This window comes from Trachypithecus francoisi, unplaced genomic scaffold, assembly GCF_009764315.1.
Source record: "Trachypithecus francoisi isolate TF-2019V2 unplaced genomic scaffold, Tfra_2.0 Lachesis_group21, whole genome shotgun sequence".
NCBI lineage: Eukaryota > Metazoa > Chordata > Mammalia > Primates > Cercopithecidae > Trachypithecus > Trachypithecus francoisi.
In genome coordinates this window covers 53,746,367-53,761,571 of record NW_022681467.1, presented here as the reverse complement: position 1 = coordinate 53,761,571, position 15,205 = coordinate 53,746,367, and the positions used below count along the sequence as shown (strand labels likewise).

The 15,205-nt window shown below is 49.9% G+C and overlaps 1 pseudogene; it reads left to right on the top strand.

Annotated features, from left to right (window-relative positions):
• Positions 1–7,094: 7,094 nt before the first annotated feature.
• Positions 7,095–14,550, top strand: LOC117068322 (annotated as a pseudogene).
• Positions 14,551–15,205: the final 655 nt, after the last annotated feature.

Here is a 15,205-nt window from a genome sequence, read left to right as displayed (position 1 = left end):
AGCAGCATGGGTCCCCACCACACCCCGGCCCGTGTGCTCTTCCCACATCCTGGAATTTTTCTCTCTCCTCCTCCTCACCTCAGAAATCCTACCCAGACCTGATGGCGGGCCAACGACCGCCTCTCTGAGAAGGCCACACGTCTCCCCAGGGCCTGCACTGTGTCTTGGTCTGTCTTCTGCCAGAGCAGTTGTTTCTCCATCAGGGACCGTTCTGCCCCTCCCACGGGACATTTTACAATGTCTGGAGACATTTTTGATTGTCAAAATGGGGGAGGTAGGGTGTGCTCCTGGCATATCTCGGGCGGAGGCTAAGGATGCTGCTAAATATCCCAGGATGCACAGTGCAGCCCCTCAGAGAATCACCAGCCCCAGACGTCGGAAGTGTGGAGAAAAGCCCTGGAGGGTGTTGGGGGTGTTTTGGGTGAGAGCATGTTCACATCACTGTCTGCTCTATGTTGGGTGCTTATTTTAAGCCAAATGCTGTCCTGAACTTCTCACATGCACTGTTTCCTCTAACTCTCACAGTCACCTGTAAGGAGGCCCTATAGACAGGACTGATAGGTGAGGGAGTGGCATTCTCCAGTACTTGGCATGTAATAGATGCTCAATAAAACAGATCTCTGGCCTTGTGGGGTGCAATCGCCTAGAGAAGAGAAACAGAGGGAGGTGGAAATTTCTCCTGGATGAGAAATGGTTGCAGATGACATTGAAAAAGAACACGTCCATCCCAGCACAGGTCTGGGCAGGTGCCATCCAGACACAGCCAGGTCCAGTGGATGCTTCCCTAGGCTGGGCTTGTCCACCTCACAGCTGTCCTAAATGCAGGATCACTCCTGCCTTTGTTTTTTTCAGCTGTGTTACCTGTAGTGGGTATGGAAGTACATCCCCAGATCCCACCCCCATGAAGAACTGACTGCTCCAGCTGCTGGGATGTCTATCAGCAGCCAGCTGCAGGAGTCAGAACCTGGGGGGACTGCCTCAGTGGCAGGGGGCTGCCATCCCCTAGGCCATGTTTCTCCCGGGGTGACCACCATCAGACTCTATCTTAGCAGACTCTCGATGGCCTTGAAGAAGCAAGTTGCCATGTGTGAACTGCCTATAAAGCCAGTTATGTGGAAGGGAACTTTGGATGCCTCTAGGACCTCCAACTGACAACCAGTAAGGAGTTGGGAAAAGAAATGGGTGCTGCCCACAGCAGGAAAGAGCTTGGAAGCAGATTCTTCCACAGTCAAGTCTCTGGATGAGAATGCAGCCCAGTCAACATCTTGATTGCAGCCTGTGAGACCCTGTGTAAAGGATCCATCTAAGTCATGCCTAGACACCTGACCCATGGAAACTGTGAGATAACAAATGTGTGCTGTCTTAAGCCACTAAGTTTGTGGTAATTTGTTATGCAATAATAGAACACTAATTATTGCTGGTGATAAAGAAAGTAAATGCTGCATGTACACCAGCAGACATTAAATAGATGATGTTTGTTATTATGTTCATCTATCCATCCGTCCATCCATCCATCTGTCCATCCATCCATCCATCCATCCATCCATCCATCCATCCTCCATCCATATTCCTTCCTTCCTTCCCTCCTTCCTTTCTTCCTTCCTTCCTTCCTTCCTTCCTTCCTTCCTTCCTTCTTTCCTTCTTTCCATCTATACAGCCACCCATCCTGTAGAGTGAGGGCTATCACAAAGAAGTTCTGTACCTTGCAAAAGGTACCTTGCAAAAGCTGATGCTTTGACCAGCTGAGTCTGGGATCCCAGGGGTGTATGGGATTCTTCTCGGAATGTCCTTTATCTGCACTTTTTTAACACACAGTAAACATCAACCATCTTTGAGAAGGCACTAAAATTTTTTTTCAAATTTTTGGAGCCAACCTTAGGACCAAGAGGCACTAAAGATCTTGCCATCTAAGTCTGATCTGAGGAAAATTAAACTTGTGGTGTGTGTGTGTGTTTACCCATGAGGTTTGTCAAAGGCAGGGTGGGCCAGACACCCAGTCTATCCTCCCTCCCACCCATTTGGCCCAAGCCCTGAGTGGCTTCAGGTTGTGAGTGATGAGTGCACAAGGGAGCAGGGGAGCTTCTGCGTGGATCCAGCTCTCCATCTGGTCGTCAGTGGGGAGACCAGACACAGATGTCAAATATCTACAGCAAATGTGAGACTATTTGGGTACAATTTAGCAGAAACGAGTCATCCTGCAGACATAAACATTTTAATCGGAGTGACAATTTATTCAAACAATTTGACAATGCTTACACATGCTGAACAGATGGGCTAGGGTGGGGGGCCCAGCAAGAGAGCTGGTGGGGGAGGGAAGCCCCCGGCAGAGACTGGCAGGACGGCTGGGAGGGGCAGAGTGGAAGATGAGGGCTCCCTGCCCTTCCCATCCACAGACAGGCTCCTGGAATGACCCCAGATCGCACCCCAGGAATCCTGCCTATGCTTTCTGACACCTTTGTTGATGTCCTGAAATGCCAGGGACTTGAAGTAAATGCTGCAAAAAGGAAGGCCATTTATTCATTAATTCACTCATTTAAAAAATATTTGCTGAGCATCTGCAAAGGGCCAGGCATTGTGTTGCATGCTATGTGCTGTACACGTATATGTGCATGCATGTCTACATGTGTGTAGCCTCATCCACTATTCATGTCTTCTGATTTCTGAATTTGGAGTTTGTAGTTGTCTGAGGCTGGCCCAGAAGTAGCTCCTAATTTGAGGCTTTTGGTGCAAGCGGTTTGTTTGGCGATTGATCCCAGGAAGCTCCTGTTGGGGTGTGAGGAACGGAGAGGCAAGGAAAGGGAGGAAACAGACACAGGGCGGTAATGAGCTGGCTGTGGAGTTGCTACTCCTGTAGGCAATTTCACTGGGGACCCCTGGGAGATGGCGTGGGGCATGCCTCAGACATACCTTCCCAATCCCCATGTCCTATTGACTCAGGGCGTTGGCTCCTGGGCACTTCCTAATCCATCCCACCTGGGCTGAGGAGCGAAGGTACTTGCCGTGGCTCATGGTACTGCACTAGCTGGTGAGTATCCAGGGAACGTGAGCTGACAGGTGGTGCTTTTGCATCAACATTACTCTGCTGAGTGATACATCAATTTTACTCCGGCCTGGCAGATGAAGGAAACTGAGGCCCACAGACCGAAATGACGTGCCCAAGGTGTGCAGTTGGTTAGCAGTAAAGCCAGAGTAGATCTCATGTTTTCCGAGCTCCCATCCACTGCTCTCTCCACAGTACTATATTGCGATTGTCAGTGCTTCTTTGGGACATTTAAAAGAAAATTAATTTACAGTAAAAAATTATGTCAGTGGAACAGTGCCTGATATTCAGGCTCTTAGCTGCCCCTTTGATGAGCTTATTTGATTAGAAGTGCGTGAGCTCTTTGACCCTGATTGAGAAATCATCGTCTGAGGCCCTGGGACAACTGTGGTCAGCTCCTCGGCGCTTGATGCACTTAGGGTTTCTTTCCCTACGGCAGCGGGCAGAGGTCGGAGTCCTCGTCCTCTCATCTCCTCAAAGCAGCACCCTTCAAGCTACCTCCCCTTCTCCCTCATTTCTCACCCCAGTCCACACTGTCCAGGAGTGAGTCTTCCCAACCAACTTCGGGCACAATTTCCTCTTCTCCAAAACCACCATGAAGGCCATTTGGAGTCAGTGATAAGATTCAACTCTCAGACCCAGGCATCCACCTGCCCTCTCCATAATGACTCTGTCATGCAGCGAAGGCCAACATCCAAATGGTGCTCTGGGGTTGCCTCCAAAGTTGTCCTTGTCCATCTCAGCGGGCATCCCTGCAGGGTACAGCAGGGCAGAACCTGACCCTAGGAGTCATCTTGATATCCCAGACCTTTCCTCACCTGCTCCTCCCATCCATCAGCAGGTGATATGAGATCTTCCTCCAAAACACATCTTGGATCCATTCCTGGTATTCATCTCCTCCCTGGTCCAAGGTCTCACCAATGGTCTCTCTCCTTCATCCACTCTTACCCACCCCTTGATCTGTTTTCCATTCAGCAGCCTGAGCCATCTTTAAAAAACTTAAATTGGATGGCATTGTGAGCATGTGTAAAATGCTCCACTAACTCTCAGTGGTTCTTACTGTGACCACAGAGGACCCCCATGATAGGCCCTGCCTGGCTTTGCGTTCCCCACCCTCCCCTTCCTCCACCCCACTTTATTCCAAGACGCCTGGCCTTCATGGCTCCTGGAAATCTCTCACCCCACATTCCACACTCCCGGTGCTCCACACAGGCGGGGCCATCAGCTTCTGTCAAGCCTTTCTCTCTGTTCTCTCTTTGTTCATTCTGATCCCTTTGCCCAGGTGTCCCAAGCCAGCATCTGCCTATGGAAATCCTTACTGCTCAAAGCCCAGTCCAACACCATCTCCTCCAGGTGACCTTCCTCGTCCCCCAAGCCAGAAGGAATGGCTGACATTCACGGCGCTTCTTGCTATGTGTCAGGCTCTTGGCTAAGATGTTATACCCTGGGGCAGATTGTGTTTTTCAAAGAAGATTGCCATCAATGATTCCACCCCACTTGCTCTTCTAACAAATGTGACATTGACACTCCTCCCATTCAGTAATGGGAGGAGCTTGGGTGGAGTGATAGGGAATGTGGCAGAAATGATGCTGTGTGGCTCCCAAGACTGGTCATGAAAATGCTATGAGCTTCCACCTTGTTCCCTAGGATTGTTCATTATTCAGAGTGCCATTGAATTGGATATACAGTCAATTCGGCGTTTATTTTCCTTTGCCTTAATGACAAATCCACTGGGAAAAGGCTATGAGTAACTGTGAGACCCCAAAGCATGAGGGCTCATGTTCTGTAATAAATGTTTGACAAGACGGCCATCTCCTTCAAGTGGGGATGAACTGTTTCCCTCCTCCTGTCTCAGGTTTTCCGAGCGTAAATGCTTCCCAATTTATCTCTTAATATAATCTCCAGTAACTCACCCCCCTCCTCCCAAGCAAGTGGAATGGTTTTGCAATTTAATTTAATCACCCACTGAGTTTCCAAAATTAATTTCCTGTTAGAAATAAATATTGTACTATGAATTATAAATCAGACCAGGCGGTAATTTGCAGACAACCTGTAAATTACAATTTCTACTGTTGTTCTCTGCAGCAAATAGAAGAGGGAGCACTTAGTGTCCCCAAGATTGAGCCTGTGCAGCCACTTAGGAGGAAGGTCAGGTCTGAGTGGACATGTCATCCACGGTGGAAGGCTCTGGCTGCCAGGGGGCCTCCCGCCATCAGCTGCTTCTGCTCCTTATGATTTTGTAACACCAGTGTTCAGAGAGCTCTCCACTGTCTATTGGCCCTCGGGGGTTGAACTATGAATAACAAGGTCCCTGATCCAGGACGTCAGTGCCTCTTAATCATGCCCCACATGAAGAGGCTGTGATAATAAAGATGGAAGGAAGGACTCACACTGCACTCACCATGTGCTGATGGCTGATTCTAAGCATTTGCATATATTAATTGATTTGATCTTCACAATAGCCCTAAGAGGTAGGCTCTATGATCAGCATTCTATTATGGATGAGGAAACTGAGGCACAGAGAACACAAGTAACCTGCCAATGATGGTGAGTCAGCAGGTGGCAGTGCCCTGTTGTGTGAGGCAGCCTGGGTCCAGAGTTGGGGTACTCCTCACCCCTCACGCTCACGTCCTGGTTGACCCACGCTCACCCCACTGCCTTCTCCCCGGCCAGGCCACTTTCATCTCTAAGCCTGATGGCCATCGGAGCTCCCAGCCAGTCTCCAGCTTCTACTTGTCTCTTTGGACACCCCTCCCTCACCAAGGAACTCAGAGAACTCCTTAGAAACGGGAACTCCAGTGTGAAAATCCCAGGACTGGCTCGTGCTCTTAGGATGAATGACACGACACCCTTGTCTCCAGGCAACTACCAGGTGGGCAGGAAAGACGGAAGCTCTCAGCACCGGCGAGCTGGGCCCCCGACAGAGGTTGTACACTGTGGCTTCTTACAGAGAAATGACGACCGCAGGTTGCACTGGGGGAGGGAATGAAAAGATCCTGGGAGGGGCACGTGTCTGTGTTTCTCTGGTGAGCAAACCACTCGCAAATCCATGAGGCAAAGTCCCAGCATCCATTCAACATCCATTTAGCCAAGTCGTTATTGACTAAAAGCTAAGCCATCAAAAGCGGAGCGACTCCATGGTAAGTGGCACAAGGAAGACCCTTGGCCCCAAGTAACTCTCAGTTCAGGAAAAGGATGGACAGTAAGCTGGCAACCCCAGTGCTGCATGGCCCTCCCGTGCTGGGAAGTGGGGTGTGGGGCCGTGCATGGGCCTGAGGGGGCTTCCGATGGCTTTCCTTTCCTCCCACAGCCTACGGGTCTGGGGAAGCTACTCTCATCGACCCAACTTACAGGTGAGGAAACTGAGTTGTGAAGTGACTCTCCCCAGGTCATAGGGCTGGCATGTGGCAGAGCCGAGGGCATCCGGCAGCTGGCTGCACAGCCCATGGGGTGACTCTCATGAGTCCCAGCTGTTTTTTCCTGATTCTCAGTAAATTGTTGAATGAGAATGTCAGGCCAGCCAGCAGAAGCAGCTCATGGGTGTCCTGCCTAGAGTGGGTTCCCTCACCCACTCTGGGCAGATCATTCTTTCCTTCCAGACAATCTTTGGATCCATCAGTCTTTCTATTGCAGGTCCAGAAGCCCAGTGCAAAACAGTTAAGAAAAAAAGTGTACTGCCTCATTTTCACTAGAAATTCTGGGAGAGTGCTAGTGGCAGGCATGGCTGGATCTAGGGACTTGAGCTCTGTCTTCTGATCATTCTGTGTCTCTCCTCACTTGATTCTATGTGGCTTCTGGTCTGCTTCTAGAAAAGAGGCTGCCCTGCCCCGCAGTCAGGGGGCACCCAAGCTGTCATCCACAGGTGTCCTCACAGCTCCACACCCAAAAGGAAAAGCCACTTCACCACCAACAGCAAACACAGTCATTTTCAGAGAGGGCCCAAATGATCTGGCTGAGGCCAACTGCCCACTCCTGAGCCTACCACTGTGGCCAGAGGAATGGGTGCTGTGACTGTCTAAGGCATTGGTGAATGCAGTGAAGACGTAGAGCAGGAATGACATTCGACGTCAGCCACAAGGTGCTCCAAGTGCTCCAAGTGCTGTGCTGGAAGCGGCTTCTGCCTCACAGGAGCTTGGGTCGGGCTGCCCCCGGGAAAACCTTGGGGTAGACCAAGGGAGATCCCCAAACTACCTTCCCACAGCTTTCCCAGCCATGGCCTCCAGAGCCATTCAGGATGAACGGTGGAGGTGCTGTGAGCATTCCTGGTCTGGAGCAGGCTCATTGAGAAGGTGTAGAAAATGACAAAGTTGGCCTCTCTTATCAATGAACTATTCAGCCACATTCGAGTGTCTCCTCCATTGCCTCATTCCACTATCTGAACATCATTTAACTGAGAGTGATGACAGTAACTCCCTGAAATGAATTCACTTGAAGGTACAAATGGCTGATAAGTCATTCAGGTCCTTTCCCATCTGGCAATTGGTCACCTGATGGTCTTAATGGTCCCTGGAAAGTGAGGTGTCAAGGGTAAGGCAGTGGAAGGAAGAGAAAGGAAAGGAAGGGTCTACAGTGCATGATGTTGGACCACGTCTCTTTGGGGAACAAGGATGATTCTTCTGGGACTCTCATCACAGTGCCTGGTCCCTGTACCCCCTGGGATGGCAGGTGACCTAACTTAAGCCATTATGGCCCCCATCCCTGTTGTCAAGAGGTTGGGCCGGAAATGGTATTCCCTGAAATTGCTGTGCTTGGAGCAGCACAGAAAGAAGCTTTTTGTGGTGTTCCTGCCACTGAGAAGACACACACCTAAAATGGCAGAGACAGCTGTCTCTGCCATGGGGCCGAGGAACAGGAGCCGTTTTGAAGGAGGAGAGCCAGAAGCTGAGTAGAAGCGGAAGAGGCAAGAAGGAGAAAGACCCCAGAAGACGGAGCCTGAGTTCCTGGATCCAGCCGTGCCTGCAGCGAGTCTACTTCTGAAAAACGTCTTAAAATGAACCAGTAAACTCCCTTTCATTTCTCAGCTACTTTGAGTTGGGCTCCTGTGACCTCAGTAGCCAGCTTGACTGATCTGAGGGTTGGCAGAGAGAGTTGTTACCATTTCCATCCCCATCTCCTCCTCTATCTCTTCCTTCTCCTCTTTCTTCTTTGTGGGCATAACCACTCATTAAGCGCATATTCTGATCTGTGTGCACACAGGCCGAGCCTCTGTGTGGATTATATCAGCAAATCCTTCCAGTGAGCATCACTTTATACTTCTCGGTCCAGCTCAGACAGAGCCAGCACCCAGGCCTCTGACTCCAGGTCCACGTTCTTCCCAATTCTCCGTGCACAGACCATCTTGCTTCAGGCAGAGGGTCCACCTCCCACACAGTGACCAGACCAGCACAGTCCCCAAGGATGCGACAGACTGTGACCGGAACAGCTGGGCAGAACAGCTGGCAGTGCTTCTTGCCCCATTTTTTTCAGTGCATAAATTCCCTTTTCTTTGCTTCTTTCATCTGGCCCCAGGCCTGGTTCCCTGGGGGACAGGGAAGAAGCAAGTATTTCCTGGAGGCATACTCGGCTTAAGTTTAGGCTAAAAAGCCTTTTTGACATGTAGAAATGGAAACTGCCAGAGCCCTGGGGTTAAACCCTTCCAGTCCCATTTCTGTTGGTAAAACAGAAAAGAGAGCTTGTGTGGAGGGGTGGTGGGGACGGCGCTGGGCTGCTGTGGCTGTGGGCCTAGTACTTGGAGGGCAATGTTAGTGGGAGCAGCAATAGGCTAGTGAGGGTCGGGGGAGCGGTGAAGGGGTGACAAGAACCCGAGAGCCTTGGACCCCAATTTTTAGTGGTCGGGGCTTCCAGACAATGAGGTGAAACTTCCTCACTGTAGGTGGAAGCTTTATGCAAATCTCAAAGATGTCAGGCTTGCAGATTTGGGGAAGCTTTATTTAAAAAATTGTGGCAAAATACGCATAGGATAAAATGTATCTTTTTAAGTGTATGGCTTAAGGTCACTAAGTACGTTCACATCATTCATATTTTTGTACAGCTGTCACCACCTTCCATCAAAAGAGCTTTTTTTTACTTTTTCTTTGAGATGGAGTTTTGCTCTTGTCACCCAGGCTGCAGCGCAGTGATGCCATCTCGGCTCCCTGTAACCTCCATCGCCTGGCCTCAAGCAATTCTCCTGCCTCAGCCTCCCTAGTAGCTGGCATTACAAGTGCCTGCCACCATGCCTGGCTAATTCACCATGTTGGCCAGGCTGGTCTCAAACTCCCGACCTTCAGGTGATTTGCCCACCTCGGCTTCCCACAGTGCTGGGATTATAGGCGTGAGCCACTGCTCCTGGCCCAGTAGAACATTTTCATCATCACCACAAACTGAAATTCTGCCCTGGCTGAATACCTCCCCGTTCCCCCTCCCCCAAGCCCTTGGCAACCTCCATTCTACTTCCCGTCTCTATGACTCCAGCCACTTTAGGTGCTTCCTCCAAGTGGAATTACCCCGTCTGTCCTTTCGTGACTGGCTTATTTTGCTGGGCCCAATGTCCTCACGGCTTGTCCATGTTGCAGCAGGTAACTCTTTCTAAGCCCTCCCAGCCGACATGTGTAGGCAGAGTTTTCTGAACTTTCCAAAAACATGCATGGGCCTTTCTGATCCCATGATATGGGATCAAACATTTCTGGGCCTAAGAAACCCATGAAAATGATTTGCTCATTTAAGGACCAAACAGAATGATCATGGTGTATTCAGAGTGAGGAACAGCCACGTTCTTGAAGGATGAACATTCAGAGCTGACAGTGGGACAAATGTTCACTTATGCCACCAGGAACACGCACTGAGCTTCTAAGGAGAAATTCCCAGCTCTGGTGACACTAACATTCATTGGCCAGTTTTATGTAACAACAATAAAAGTTTTAGAAACTTCTTAAAATCTCCAGCCTGCAGATCTTTGTTCTGTGGTCGATGCTGGCATCTTCCTAAGACCCCCCTTCCGGCTAGGTCTTCCTAGGACCCCCCTTCAGGCTAGCTCTGGGCAGCGTCCTGATCTTTGGTGAGTTCTGACATTGTGGTTTGTTTTAAATGCTGTCCAGCCACGCTTCTCACAGCACCTCACGTCTAACCCATCACCAACCTCTGAGTGACCTGACGTGGAGCTGACTCCACTCTGGGTCCTGTCCCAAAGCAGAATTTCTGAGCTAGAAGAGGATCCTTGCTGAAAGGTGAGACGTCATGCACAGGCTGCTGCAGTCTCTCCGGGGGGCCCACCATCCTTCCAGTCTTTCCCTGGTGGAACTTTCTCTCCCTGCAGAATGCTTCTAATTGGAAAGGAATGGCATATATGTATATATATATAATTTTTTTTTTTTTTTGGAGACAGAGTTTTGCTCTTGTTGCCCATGCTGGAGTTCAGAGGCACGATCTCGGCTCACTGCAACCTCTGCCTCCTGGGTTCAAGCGATTCTCCTGCCTGGGATTACAGGCACCTGCACCACACCCAGCTAATTTTTGTATTTTTAGTAGAGATGGCGTTTCATCATGTTGGCCAGGCAGGCCTCTGTCTGGACGGAGGGAGGGAGGGAACAAAAGAACAAAGGGACTAAAATGGCGCATTTCCGGGTTCTTCATTGTCAACTTTCCCGTGCCCGGGAAAGACACAGGTCGACTGCGCAGGCGCAGTCTGACGTCTGACGAAGAAAATCGAAACCTACCCAGCCGCGCCTACCGCCCCGCCCCCAACCCGCCTATGTCCCGCCCCCGACCCACCTATGTCCCGCCCACTGCCCTCCCACTCTCGGGCCCAGGACAGAAAAGCCGCTCCCGGCGGGCATGTGGCATGAACTTCCTTGGTCCCTGCTCGTGTGCGGACCTAGGAACCTCGCCCGAGAACGCCGGAGCGACTTTGTTGGCCTCCACCGCCAGAGACCGGTGAACCTCGCCCCTCCTTCACATTGGCAGGTTAATAAAGTTTTCTTTTACCCTGCTTACTTGCCTATTCTCTGGCACTTACTCTGGTGGTCGTCTGGAGTACTCTGGTGGTCGTCTGGAGCAAATCAGCCTCGAACTCTTGACCTCAGGTAATCCACCCGCCTTGGCCTCCCAAAGTGCTGGGATTGCAAGCGTTAGCCACCGCGCCTGGCCCAGCACATACTTTCTACATCAGCACTTCTAAGCGTGCACCCCATGAGCTGCTTACCCCGGAATCACCCCAGGACAGGGCCCGCAGAATCTGCATTTTAAATCATCTCCCCACTAGGTTCTTGTGCTCACCAGGGCCTAAAGACCAACTGATTCTCTTACGTTTGAATTGTTTAGAGCAAACTTGGGTTATTTTTATAACCAAATAAAAATCAAGATAAATAGCCGTTTTCTTTCTTTTTTCTTTTTCCAGCTGTTTTCTTCCCTTCCCTTCTTCTCTCCTTTAGAGAACCGAAGTTAAGACCCTATGCAGACATCACAGTAGGGAGGAGGGTTCTCACGCCAGGAAGTGGGGATGCTCTGGAAACTGGGCCACTGGCTGTGGCCTTGGAAAGCTTCCCAGGTTCCAGGCTGACTGTCTGCACCTGCTACCTGTTCCCAGGGGAGTGCGGGAGGCCCAGGCTGAGCAATACAGCCTCCTCGCTGGAGGGGCCGTCACTGTGGGGCCCCTGCTTTTGCTGCCAAGGGCCCAACCTGGAAGCCCCTGGGTGCAAGGTCAGGCATCTTAGAGGCCAAAGGAAGAAAGCCAGACCTCCTTTTATTTTTTTCTAAAGAGTAAACAATACAGCTAATAAAAGGGATGAACTCTTAGACTTTTCTAGAATCTTCTCAAGACAGCCTGCTCTCCAGGCCCCCACAGTCCCGGATGCAGCACGGGCCTTTGGAGAGAACCCCAGGCATCACGATGACACCGTTTCTGTCACAGCATTTCTGTCGCACAGCGTTTCTGTCACACAGCGTTTCTGTCACACAGCGTTTCTGTCACACAGCGTCCTCAGCTCCTCTGTGCTGCTTTTCCCTGTGAGGTCCTTCCCAGCACTCAGTACAATGACCAGCACAGGAACCACCTGCTTTCTCTCAGGGCTCACCTCAGTGTGAGTGCCCCACTGCTGGACTGGGAACTCCACGAAGCCAGAGCTATGACTCTTTTGTTTGTTGCTGTGTTCCTGGTGCCTGGCGCACAGTAGGCCTTCAATATACTGTTTATTTACTAGCTCAATAAAGGGCATACACTTCCCAAATCGTCTGAATTTACAGGATCACAGAATACAGTCATTCCCCTTTTCCCTTTCTCTCCCTTTCTTTCTCTCTCTTTCTTTCTTTTTCTTTCTCTCTCTCTCTCTCTCTCTCTCTTTCTTTCTTTTTCTTTTTTTCTCTTTTCTTCTTTCCTTCCTACCTTCTTCCTTCCTTCTTTTTCTTTTCTTCCTTTCTTTTTGACTGTCACCCAGGTTGGAGTGTAATGGTGCTATCTCTGCTCACTGCAACCCCTGCCTCCTGGGTTGAAGTGATTCTCGTGCCTCAGCCTCCCAAGTAGCTGGGACTATAGTTGCCCACCACCATGCCTGGCTAATTTTTTGTATTTTTATTTTAGTAGAGATGGGGTTTCACCCTGTTGCCCAGGCTGGTCTCGAAATTCTGACCTCAGGCAATCCACCCAACTCAGCCTCCCAAAGTGCTGGGATTACAGGTGTGAGCCACCTTGCCCAGCTGCAGTCCTTACACATTTTTTTGAGGGCCTGCAACATGCCAGGAACTTTGCCAGGTATGAGATCCATTAGAAAACAAGAGCCCTACCCAGTTCTTGCCTCATGGAGCTGAGTGATACTAGAACAAACAAGGTTTTGGGAAACAGAGAGACAAGGGTTTAAAAATTCCAGGTCTGCCACTTACCTGGGTGCACTTGGGTAGCCGAGCACCAGGGTCTTGGTTTCTCCATTTGTAACCCGGAAGTGATGGCAGCATCCCAGGGCCTCGGTTTCTCCATTTGTAACCCGGAAGTGATGGCAGCATCCCAGGGCCTCGGTTTCTCCATTTGTAACCCGGAAGTGATGGCAGCATCAACTTCATCAGATGGGTGGATTGGAGACAATGTGTGTAACGTGTTTAACAAAATGCTTAGTACCTACTATATGCTCAGTAAATTAGCTTCTGCATTATAATCCTAGGGCTGCTGTTACAGAGAACCAGGGGGTTGAACACAACAGAAATTTGTTCTCTCACAATTCTGGAGGCCAGGAGTCCAACGTCAAGGTATCAGCAAGGCTGGCTCCTTCTGGGGGCTGTAAGAGGAAATCCATTCCACGCAACTCAGGAATCCTCCATGCTCCTTGGCTTATGGCAGCAAAACTCCAGTCTGACTCTTGGCCAAGTGGCTCCTCTCTTGTGTGTTCTTATAGCTCTGTACCCCTTTCCTCTCATAAGGGTGCCAGTTGCTGAATTTAGGACCCACCCTGATCCATTATGATGTCAACTGACCTAATTACATTTGCGTTTCTACATAAGCCCACATTCTGAGGTTCTGGGGAGGCATGAATTTTGGGAGGGACACTATCCCACCCAGAACAGCTTCTGTTATTTAGTGTGTGTGTGCTCAGTGCTTTGTAGACTTGACTTGATTCCCTCCTCCTAGCCATATTATGAGGATGGGACAATGGCTACCTTGCCTCAGATGAGGAGGCGAGGCACAGAGACTTGGAACCTCTCAGGATACATGATCATCTTTGCCCTTGCTTGGAATTCATCTGGTTTTCAAAGATGGGGGCTGCAGCAGAGGCCCCCAACCTGACTTTTCTCTCCAAACGGCAGTCCCTGCACGACAACGAACAAGGAGAAGCTGGGCTCCAGAGCGCCGTGTGTTCACAGGCTCCACAGCGAGAAGAAATGTCCTGGTTTAAAATGGACATTGATCAGACCTGCTGGGAGGGCGAGCGGGAGGCAGAAAGGCACGGCTGCTTCCAAGTTTCTGTTGGCAGAGAGGGTAGAGCTGACCCCTCCCAGTGAAACTGCAAGAGCAGAGACAGGGCCAGCCCGGTACCCCAGCCCCGCTCACAGCTCTAGGCTGACGCTTCTCAGTGGAAAGAGCTCTATCTTTCTCAGAAGTTTCAGTAATCTTACCCTAACCTGGCACAGAACCTCACCCTTCCTGGGAACACAGGAATGTTTGCTACTTGACGTCAATAAAATCCAACTCCTTAAGGTCTCTCCTGGGATCCAAGGGGTGGAGTTCATTCCACACCATTCCGAGGACAAAGTCAGAGGAATTTGCTGGGTCTTCTATGGCTCGGAATAAGTCCACCAGGCATCTATCTCTACCTTATCCAGAAGACAATCGTTTATTTGCACAAGTGCACAGCGGCCGACACCGCCAGCACTAACCACATTGGATTCTCAGTCCACTCTCATTGAAGGCTCCAGCCCTCATTCAAGGCTGGTCTTTTCCCGTAGGCCTTCTGATGAGTGCCACATTTTGTTCCTCTAACTTCGGTGACGCCCCCTCAAATGTCAGTTTCAAAGAGCCTTTGCTACAAAGGCAGGTGCTGGAGCCCCAAATCCAAAGGCTCTGACTCAGTACGTCCAGGTTGGGGTCCCAGGACTGTAATACAGGTGTTCCTGGCACCACACTTGCCCAAATGCTGGGTAGCTTGGCAGAAAGCTCCAGAAACAATCTAGAGCTTTATATCATCACTCAAAAGTAAAGATTTGTAGGAAATATCTAAACCAGTGTCTTTCTAATCTAAGTTCCCAGCTTCTTCATCCAAGCTGCTGGTTGAGGGGAAGGTGATTTTAGATTTTAGGGCATCGATTTATATAGTGTGAAAATTATTCCCCTCTGGTTAGATCAAAGGAAAATTCTTCATCTGGCGCTAAGAGTCTTTAGCACCTCCTGACACTTCTAAGCTCCCTTTTGAACAAAGAGAGAGAGGCCTCAGGCTTGAAGCCATCAGCAGGCAGCAGTATCTGGCTGGAATTTAGCAACGTTCACTTGTGGTCAAGGTATTTATTTCTGTAGTTACCTTTCATTAATGGCAAGGAACACCAACTTCCATTTAGGATAATGATATCAAGTTTCCTTTTAGTTAAATGTCTCATTAGAAAAATGAAGTGATTCACAGAAAAAGAAAAATAGGGACTTGAATTATAGTACAGGTGCTGGGTCAGGACAAAATGATGGTGGTGGTTCAGAAATTACTGATTTTTGGGAAA